Below are 9552 nucleotides of genomic sequence, written 5' to 3' on the forward strand. Positions count from 1 at the left end.
TAATAGTGCAATCTCTTAAAGAGTTTTGAGTTTTGAGAATAAGCTGATAATTGAGAATTCCATTATTCTCCATTAATATATGATAATTCTTTGGAACTTGAGACATGTACCAGGTGTAACTATTAAACCCTACTGAAAATGGTACCATTGGAATTCTTCTTATCAAATAAATGATTGAACTCCCTTCATGTGGGGATGATGAGAAGAGTTGGATTTTATTCTCGAATCATTAGCAGAAATGGAACTTCATCCATTAAAATCATGAATTTCATGAATGAAAGAAGAACTTTTTATTGGGAGAAAGTGATATGAACTTATGAACAAAGATGGAATATATTTTCCATCCTTTTCAGATGATATTGAACGAGGATTCAGTCCTAGTTTCGCGGACGAAACTTCTATTTAGGAGGGGTGAATGTAATACACTGAACATCGGCAAACTGCGAATTGGAGGGTTGGAATAGTGATTGGAACTCTTCTATAACTTTTGAAGGATTGTTGAGAGGCTTCAGCGAATTACTGGAGCAAGCAGATAACTTGAAATGGAAAAGTGCATCGCAAATGCACTATTCTATTGCAATGCTCAGAATTTAGTCAATTACGAAGTTCGAGTGAGGGGAATGACATTCGGAACCTCCCTACATGTTTTAAAGAGTTTAAAGATGTTTATGGACAAGTTTGAGAGGGATCGGATTGTCGGAGACAAGAAAGTGCATTGCACTTGCGGATTCAGCACTTTTGCATTGGTGTACCGGTACAACCTTCAGGCTGTACCGGTACAGAAAGCAGCAGAGGCAGCAGCTGCGTGGCAGCTTGGGTATTTTGGTCTTTTTACTCTCCAAACTTATCTTTAACACCCCTACTCGGCTCCAGAGGGTACCTAAGGGGTGTTAGGACTCTGAGGATCAGATTTGAAGCTCCTCTTTTCTCTCTCTAGGGTTTTCTTCTCCCTCTAAGAGGAAAGCTAGGAGTTGGAGCTGATTTCTTTCCCTTTTTTTGAAGGTTGCTGATTTAGAGAATTTAGAGAAGCCTTCTTCTTAGTAGATGAAGAGTTTGCTGATGCTTCATCAACCTTAATCCTAGGATTATCTATGTTGAAGTTTGGGAAAAGTAAGTTATGTAATTCATTACCAAATTCTTGTGTGTGTAGTAATGGATTAACTTAAGAGTAAGTTTCCTTGTTGTAGTTGGCAAGGGAGTTGCAGCCGCAGTAGAAACTAGTTTTGGCTGGGGATTACTCCACTCGAATCAAGGGGAAAACTGAAATTAAGTTTTGAACAGGTGAGCAATTGAGTATCGACCTTAGGGTTATGTTCTAGTGGAGTTATTAGTGGAATTGTGATGCTGTTTTTCTGGTTCTGTTACAGCAGCTTGGAAGCTCACGTGGTGCTGAATACTTGGCAGTGGTGGGTTGGATTGAGGATATTTCAATCAGCAGGAAGCCGAGATACAAGTGAGAAACCGATATAAGTGAAATAGAACCTCAATTACGAATTACTAATGCTATTTTTGAACATTGTTCGCAGCAGGTTTCTGACAAATTGTCGAATGGTTCTCAGCTAATATTCGAGAGCTTTCGAAGGTTTAATTTGATGTAACAACTTGAACCAAATCAAGGATTCAAGCTACAACCTTGTATAAGGTGAGGATTTTGCCAATTTGGACATTGTGGCCATAGTTGCAATGCGATTTTGAGACCTAGTTTATAGCAGGTTTGAGAACCGAGCGAGTTGAATTTCAGGACTCCTTTGGGCTGGTTCGAGCTTAGTACTAAGTACTTTTACCTAGATTGAAGAGTAGTTTCGACTGTATCTCAATCTAGGGGACTTGAAGACTTCAGATTCCCCGAGCTTATTAATTCGACAAGAGGCGCCGTATATCGGTGGGTCGGACCTTCCCAAAATTGGTGAATTTTCCTCTATGTCTTCTTTGACATTGAGTCGAAGTTACTACATATTTATGTGAATATATGTATAGTTCAAAGCATTGAGACATGCATTAATGTGTAGATCATAATGGAAGATTCATGACTCTTCCACCCTACATGGTCACATGTTAAAGTACTATGTATTCATGATACTAGCAGCTTGCGTATACAATTTAGCTTGATGTTTTCCAAAAGGATATAATGGTAGATTCGTGAGTGTACCATTTAGTTCAGTTGAACAGCAAAGGGAATGATGTACTTAGAATCAACTACGCAATTTTTATGTGGCAAGTATATTGGCTAAACTTTGAATATATCATGTAGACGCATTTGCTTGAGTATACATTCATAACTGTAGAATGAATGGTATAAAGATCATGTGAAGAATCTTCTATCGCTTCTTTTATCTGCTTACTTTACCCAGTTAGTTTCTACTTTCATATGATAGAGTCATGTTATGGTATATGTTTTAGTAAGTAACTAGAATTTAGTATGATGGCATATTTTGAATGATATACAACTGAATATAATCTAGTAAATAACTAGATTAGGATATGATAATATGCTTGCATAGTCAAGTAGATGTAATTGCATAGTATTTATTCACCCCAAGTAGTGGAGGTTTACATTGGACTACAGGATATGTGCCATGAGTCCTTGAATAGGACGTTAGTAAACCACTTTCCTTATGTGTAAGGAGTAGTGAGAGATTTTGAGTGACTGACCAGATATAGCCTGATAGAATCACTAGTATTATGTAAAGTTTAAACTTGTCAAGTTATACTAGTTATTGGTAGAATCATGTCAACAAGTGTTGATAGTGACTTAGGATGGGGCACTACAGTGTCGACCTTGGGTCGAGTTGAGATTCCATGTCAGAGATATGATGCTGTTGAGATATTTGTGCCATGGATTCAGTTATGCCATTATGGCCTTTCGCACACGCTGCGGGGGTCGCGGCCTCCAACCAGCATCCCGGAGTAGCTTAGCTGACAGATGCTCGCTATGTAGCGAAGTACAGCGGCCAATGGATTGGGCCGTGGGAGTGTTATACCCGGGCATTAGTAACGGTGCGGCTATGGAGCTACTTGTGTAATCTCATTGAAATTGGTTATAAAGCTTAGCCGACATAAGTAAAAGTTTACTTGTGTCTTGAACAGCGAACTTTAACTTGATTAAAGCTAAAGTTGATCATTAAAGAAGTAGTGGATGTATAAATAGGAGGTGACATCGTAATTGGTTAGTAGGCATATGACAATGATATTTCATTTTATTGCTAATATAAAAGGTAAAGTTAATGATATAACGGAGTGATTTAGTATATTGAATTTTTAATATGGATACATCTGGTATATGCCTAGTTTAAATTGGCAATTATAATAATGATAGAATCGATCATGTGATAACTGATACTGCAACCTGTTGAAATTTATTATTGTTGAGCACATAGCTAATTAAGGCAAGAGTGTTTTACTTTATCTCTGTATGAATTTAATTTGCTTATTTATTGGCTATCTACTCATGCCGACAGTTGACTAGTGGTGTACTCGCGCTCTCGGCGGCTTACCACTGGAAAACTATGTTAAACTAGTTTCTCACGACCTCATTTGTTTTGTTTTTACAGAGCTTCCAGCGGGAAAGGCTAGGGCCTGGGCGAGGGTAACACTAGTACGAGCTTCTAGATGCTAGCATAGATGGAAGCCACTTCAATTTTTAGTTTAATACTGTATTTATAGTGAGATCTCATGTATATTATAGTTTTCTTCTCTATTGTGAGTTTTGGGTTGTATAAAGTTTAAACTCTTAGTTTTGCCTGATTACCGGCTAGTGTAGAATTGAATCTTACTAGAGCTATTTGTAGAACGCCTGTGTATACTTAAGTTGTGGTGTACACGGGGGTGCTGTGCAGCATGTGAGCTTCCGCTGAAATCCAGGCGTGACATTATCAAGTCTTCATATATTGGGAGACAGTTTTGTCGGCGATTGCAAGGCATGGAGGCGGAAAATATGCATACGTAGATCCGCAAGACGTGCGATCTGGGGCATCATTTAATCTCATTGGTGATGAGCTACAATGTTCATCTAGAATTGGAAAAAAGATTGTTGGGATTGTGGTGCTTCTTATATCTTGCTTTGACAATTCCTGAGAGGTAGGCTGCGGGGTAAACATCAATATTTTTTCTGATGTGGAAAGAATGACCCACTTAGACAGTCTTCAGTCGCGTGAATCTCATTCGTTTCCATTGATTGATACATTGAGGATTCTGTAAGATACCGGGTGACGTTCTGTGAGAATACGACAGCTGGACTTGGACGATGATGCGTAACTTTAGGGCCTAGTCAGTCAGACTCTGGGACGTTTCCAGCAAACAAAAGATCGTCAGTGCAGCTTCGCAGTTCGCACCTCCACTCGAGAGAAGGTGAGGATTTCCAGTAGGGGGAGTGTTATTGTAGAATCATTACATGAGGTACTCTCTTTAAAGAGAAAGTGGTAGATCTTGCAAAAAGGTGGAGGTGGGAATAAGAGAATTATGGAGAAACTGGGATATAGGCCATCGATTATAATATTTCTACTCAGGCTACGTACACTAACTTACAGGGTTGACGTCGAGAACACCCAGTCATGTCCCTCCAGTGGTGCTCTGAGGCTAGGGGATCTGGAGCTGGAGAGGAGATATGATGATGATGATGACGGTGGAACTGATTGACTTTTCCTGAGTGTGTTTTACTTTATTTGGCTTTTTAGGACGATGTTTATAGTTTAGCTTGCTTGCTTACTTCCTGTGCTTGTCTTTAGTGTATACTATGACTTGAACTACTCTTATACTCTTCTAGTATGTTTTCTCTCCTTTATATGCTTTGTCTTTGGCCTTGACAAAAAAAGGGAGAGCATGATGCACAGGTATTGATCGAAGCAAAGGAAAAGAAGGAACAAAGGGGGAGAAGAGAAATTATCGAGGAGAAGAAGGAAATAAAAGAAAAAGGGGGAAAAGAAGTGAGAATTTCGAGGAAATGATGAGAAAATGGACTCAATGTGGATGTACGAATGTTTTGATAGTATTTCTACAGTATTGACTTGATAATCTGTTTTGCAGGAAATTCAAGACTGTCACATCTCTTAGTTGGCGTCTAAGTTAGAGTTTTGCTTTTAGGATTTTTGATGTACTTTTGAGTTCAAATTTGTATTTGGGCTACATGCGAGGTTCGATGGTTGGTGATGACATTGAACCTTCGTTTTCTTAAGATGTAATTTTTTGAGTTGTTGGGTTATTGTCAGCAAAATATGCCAGGGGGAATTGTTAATTTGTGTTTGAAAGTATTCGTGAGATGAGTGCGGAGTTGCTTATTGATTGGTGGTATCGTCGAAGATGCGAAGAATCCAAGACTTCGAAAAGCGAAATTAAATCATCCTGTTTGTGAATCACGATGCCCAGGTAAGGTTTAATTCATGTTATGGTTATTTCAAACTTAGTTGTAGGCATATAGATTATAATACGGAAAGTTCTAACTTGATTAGAAAGTGGTTGGATGTTGGCAAATCCGCGACTGTGCAGAAATTGGGTTTTTGGATAGTGTACGGTACAACATGGAAGTGTACGGTACACATTCTGTTCCGGACAGCAAAGCGACTTGTACCGTAATATGCTTGTGCGGTTGTTTTCTCCGTCATCATGTACCGAATAAAGTTTAAGGTACCTGTACACAGATGTAATTTTCAAAGAAACTTTCTAATACGAATCCAATTGATTCTAAAGTTTAAAATAAGCTATTGGGTTCTCTAACATATTAGCATGCAGGAAAATATGTTTGAGAAACCCTAGAGGCTCTGGATTTCATCTAAAATCATTTATAACATATTAGGCCTGCTTTTAGGTAAAATCGAGATAGTTGAATTATCATATCTATATGTCGATTTGATCTTCGCTTCGCTTGGAGTTTCCTTCCCTGGTTTTCATCGATACTCTAAGCGAAGGATCACCATACACATGATGTTCTTCATGACGGCGTCGTGGATTCGGCGTGATTGACGGCGGTTCGTGGATTCGGATCGTGAGCTTCGTGGATTCGGAGTGGAGGCATTTCGTGGATTCGGAACGAGGCGTTCGTGGATTCGAACGTGTGGGCGTGGACACCCCGGAGGATTGCGCGAGATTCATAGGAGGTTAAGAGAGGTCGAGTCCGTGGAGTTGGTAATCACCTTGTAATCTTTTATCTTAGTGAATTATTTTTTCGCGTGTTGGTCCCGTGGGTTTTTCTCTAAGTTGGAGTTTTTTCACGTAAATCTCGATGTGATTTTTATTTTCCGCATTTATTTTTTATAACATTGAGATTTGTGGTTTTTGACTATTACACCTATTCACCCCCCTCTAGATGTTAGATACAATCTAGATAGAGTCTTGGGCACCTCAAAACTTTCACGGGTATCTAGCTTCGGCGGCGAACTCGTTGCACACGCCTAAGCTGATACCAAAATCCCTTAGATGTGCACATCATTTCCATTCCAAGTCTCAAGGGTTCATCGTTTACCCTATATTGCAACTTTTCTAGGTTCATAATTACATGTACAAGTGGTCACTTTATCACTATATTTCATAACCTAGATTCAACAACGCTAGGTCCTATGTTTTTTCCACCCAAGTTCACTCAACTCTAGGTTTGATGACATTCCAATGCAAGTGGTCTTCCTACCACTATGTTATCCAACCTATATTCAATGACACTAGGTTCAATGTCCAATCATATTCTTTTTCTATCCTAGTTGTCCACACCTAGGATTCGTGATTCCATGACATCTAGTCCTTGATTTCACACTTGTCGAATACTCTAATTTTTCTAGAGTTAATCGACCCATGTTCATTATCCACATCTAGGCATACATATATATGTATCCTATATGTTCTCACATGCCTATGTCATCATCCAATGGTAGGTAACATCATCTACCAACATATGATTTATGCATTTATATTTACAACATATAAACTACCATTATATACAATCATCAACAATAATACCATACTTAACTATTTAGCATGAAAGTGACCTAATCAATTCAGTGAAGCACAATCTACCTCACAACGCTTCTTATTGCTTGTAGACACTTGCAATCAGACTCCCGCGACCAACATCACCTGATTCGGTTTGACCCAAGCCTAACGGATGAAATCTGGCGATATCTTCCAATTGGACGCCGTAACCTCGCTGTAATCCAAATCAAGGTTGTCCCCTGCATCGACTTACCCTTCAATTAGAGATTTATGAGATCAATTTAGCTCCAAATCTCATAGGGACAAAAACCCTAAATCCAAACCCTAGATTCCAATTCCTTCAAAAAATATCCCAAATTCATGGAGAGATCTTGATTAAACAAGTATAGAATCATCTAGGAAACTCTAGAATCTCATTTCAAGGGATTTAACAAAAACTCTAATCTATTAACCGAAAAACGAACCTTGAGTTGAAAGCGCTCCGAGCCACCAAGCGCCCGAGAGCTCGATTCACAGCTCCTTCGAGCTTCCCGAGCTCGATCTCCACCAAGATCTCCAAGCAGAAGAAGAAGAAGAAAAGAGTGAGAGAGATGAGCTCCTATATCCCTCTTAGCGTGCATGTGTGTGTTCTATAGAGAAAGGGGAGATAGCCCCCTCTTAACTAGGCCTTCGCATGAAATTACCAAAACACCCCTCAAAATCAGCATTCTGTAGGGCTAAGTACCGATACTCCGTTTCGCATACCGATACTCGGGCATCCAGTTCTTGTATCCAGTTTCTAATATCTCAAAACCCGAACGTTGGATTCTCCCACTCCTTAGCAGCTTCACGATTCTCGTGATAGCTCAAGTGGCTCATAACGAAGGATGTGGGTCAGATCACAAACATGCTTGCGGTTCGTGATACATTAAGTGCATTCTGAGTTCCTGCATGTCTCGGTAGCAGTGCGAGTCGATATTCAACGACTCTACACGCTCCAACACCCCTCACAGCCTGGCATATGAAGGACTTATCTTGTTTTGTACGCCAACTCATTTCACCCATCCTCCGGGTGGCACTTCTAAGGAATTGCAGTCGTTTACTATGTACATTCCTGTCCAACAGACGATTGCCCGCATACTTTGCTTATCGGGCTCGTGTCGTCACCAACCATCACCAGTAGAGGACAAACTTTACTAATGCCACTAGACACTACTTTCCTTCGAGATCAGGACTACCCTTTATCCCCGTGGTGTGGATCAGACAAGAATGCACCGACTAGTCGATAATCCACAACCACTACATATTACATACGGGTAGACCTCCCCGATTCACACAAGAGTGCACAGAGTGGCGCTCTACCATCTTGGCCATTCAAGAGTCTACATCACCTTGTATGACTCTTCTTTACACACTATCCTATGGTGGAACTTACTCTAATCTAATTACCGGCATTGCTTAGAAGCAATTTCATCGGTGCATCGCTCGATCATGAGTGCCATCACCATTCATGGACTTTCAGCTCTACAGCGAGATGGCACACTTCGGCACATCATCAATTTCCAGTTCACCTATACATGACCAATGCTCTCACACTACCAGAGCCATCAGCTAAACCGCTTATCTAGGTTTATCATAGATGGTCCAGACACCAGAATTCCCACGTAGGCCTACCGCCTAAACCTGTCTCAACATCGCGCAACGTCTCTCGTTCACAAGTATAGACCCAATCATCACTCAGTGGAGTCCTCACTTGGGACTTCACACACACACTCCAACCAGGAGCAACTAAGACCCCAAACCACTACAAGTGTCACTCCCTGAGGCCGCCAATTTGGTCGGTTCGAGCACGCCGACAGACGCCGAGCGGACAATACCTCCCCTGTCCGCCCAAGGCTCTAATCAACAAGTATAATACAAGCAATTCAACAAAATGAATGCAATTATACAAGGCTTGCTCGAGGGCAAGCAACAACTAAATCATGATTGAAAGCATCTAAGCTATTACACTAACCATTGAACACATGTCATTTGATTGCATTTGAATCAAACACAAGTAAACCATTCACTTACATTCATCCTTATCCATTCATTTACATCACATTGTCCTTTAACCCAAAATACATAATTTACATCTTTCACATTTCTAGTTCAACATACAAAAGTTGAATATACATAGGGAATGCCTATGACTCCGTAGGCCGTTATCTACGACGCTAATCCCTTGCCTCGATCCTCCACCACCCCGCTCGCGTATGGATCTGCAGGGTTAGTGGTGGTGTGAGAACTAAAAGAAGTTCCCAGTGGGTTCGGCCGCCGACCGCGCCGACTCGCCCACTAGATCTATTTAGGTATATGTAATTCAAGAAATGATAGATTGCAAACCAACTAATGCAAAACTATTACAATGCCTGCAAGAAAACTGTCAACAGATAGATAATCAAATACGTGATAACTATGCATGCATGTTCTCACAATTATCCGGGGGTGCTCTTGGTTTACCCCCAAACTCACAATCCACATATCCCGTCTACCGGGGGAGGCACTTGGCACTACCACCCAAGGGATCTTCACCGGGGCACTCTCCCCGTGGTGTCTACACTCCGGAGTATACCGCTTGAGGAGGAGCTACTTCTCTCAAGCCGGAACCAATGTGTG

The 9552-nt window shown here is 40.7% G+C and overlaps 1 long non-coding RNA gene across 5 annotated transcripts; it reads left to right on the forward strand.

Moving 5' to 3' along the window:
* LOC109718699 lies at nt 828–2298 on the forward strand. 5 transcript variants are annotated; one of them, XR_002218499.1, is made up of 5 exons: nt 828–1110; nt 1188–1281; nt 1368–1453; nt 1527–1642; nt 1710–2298. It is a non-coding gene; the product is annotated as an uncharacterized LOC109718699 (long non-coding RNA). The 5 variants fall into 5 exon arrangements; XR_002218491.1 differs by having other exon boundaries at nt 1713–2298; XR_002218492.1 differs by having other exon boundaries at nt 1530–1642; nt 1713–2298.

Source organism: Ananas comosus, linkage group 1 (assembly GCF_001540865.1).
Source record: "Ananas comosus cultivar F153 linkage group 1, ASM154086v1, whole genome shotgun sequence".
Classification (NCBI taxonomy): domain Eukaryota; kingdom Viridiplantae; phylum Streptophyta; class Magnoliopsida; order Poales; family Bromeliaceae; genus Ananas; species Ananas comosus.